This window comes from Aplysia californica, unplaced genomic scaffold (genome assembly GCF_000002075.1).
Source record: "Aplysia californica isolate F4 #8 unplaced genomic scaffold, AplCal3.0 scaffold00091, whole genome shotgun sequence".
NCBI classification, from domain to species: Eukaryota; Metazoa; Mollusca; class Gastropoda; order Aplysiida; family Aplysiidae; genus Aplysia; species Aplysia californica.
The window spans coordinates 936047-937465 of NW_004797361.1; positions in this window are offsets into that span (position 1 = coordinate 936047).

Genomic DNA, 1419 nt, shown 5'->3' on the forward strand with positions numbered 1-1419 from the left:
GCACGCACACGCACACGCAAACACACACGCAAACACACACGCACACACACACACACACACACACACACACACACACAAACGAGCGCGCGGGCACACACATGAGCCTATTAAAAACTCCTCTTAGACTTAGTCATTTTTCGTCTTAGACGGGGGACTTTGGGGGAAGGTGGAAGGTGGGTTTCAGAGGTCCAGCTTGCCCGGTCGGCATGTTGTAACAGTTTTGGTCAAAACCTCACACCTCTCAAATGCTATCCTCTTTGACTGATAATGGCATACGTCAGTCCTACTTATCCATTGCCATAGGTGCTTACATTTCATAGGGCCACTGTTTGACCTATCAAAAACAGTAAGAGCATCTCTACCTCCACCCTTAGCCCAACCCATCGGCGTAATAAGTACTGCCAACCAATGGCATACATCGCGTGCATGCATCAACGGTTCGGGGAACTCTTTTCCTCGGCTGGCTGTACGATCTAGGCGGTAGGCATTGGCCACACTAATTTCACACCTCTGGACTATGGCTACCCATGAAAGTTTCCGTGCAGGAGCGTCTTCGACCTCTTTCACATTCACAGGCACTGGTTACATTTCACACTCACACACCACCCTGACCATCTGGATTTTGGGCTCACACCAAGGCCTAGCTCACACGGATGGGGTAACATGGGTAACATCTGTCCCCAAATTGCAACCCTACTACTACCCTTCCTCGCCTGGCAGCATGGTGTAAAGGTTAGAGATGATGCAATCAAACTTGATAGTTTTAATTTAAACCAAGGCTGAATGACTAAATAATAATTATCCGTCTTAGTCAGGTAAAAACCCTCAGGGAAGGAATTTCTCTTTCCGTTTCCGCGTTAGACAGATTTCCGCTAAGGTAGGTTGAAATGCACACACACACACACACACACACACACACACACACACACACACACACACACACACACAATTATATACATACATGTATGTATTGTGCATACATAATACTCGTGCATGTATATCACTCGTTATATACCTATAAACAGAGAAAAAGACCCACACTCAGACACAGATATTCAAAAGGACTCATGATGCAGACACGCCCCCACCCTTCCCCAACCCCCGGTCCAAATAAAAAAGAAAAATAATTTTAATCCTCATCAACCCTCGCCAGCACAGCCGGAACTTCAAAGAGATTTTGGACGAAGACAGATGCAGACCTTGCACCCCCTCGTCCATCCAGAGGGGTCACCAAGCCAATCAGACGGGGTGTCGGCTGGTCAACTCATTGATCACGACTGTCAATTGACCGGCGGTCATAACCCCTGGTGCGTGACGTCAGCCCTCATCGATTGATGACCAGCCTACTTCATTCTTTTTTGTTGTTGTTGGGGGGAGGGAGGCGGGGGCTGTAGATAAGGGAGTGAATGATGGGGTGAT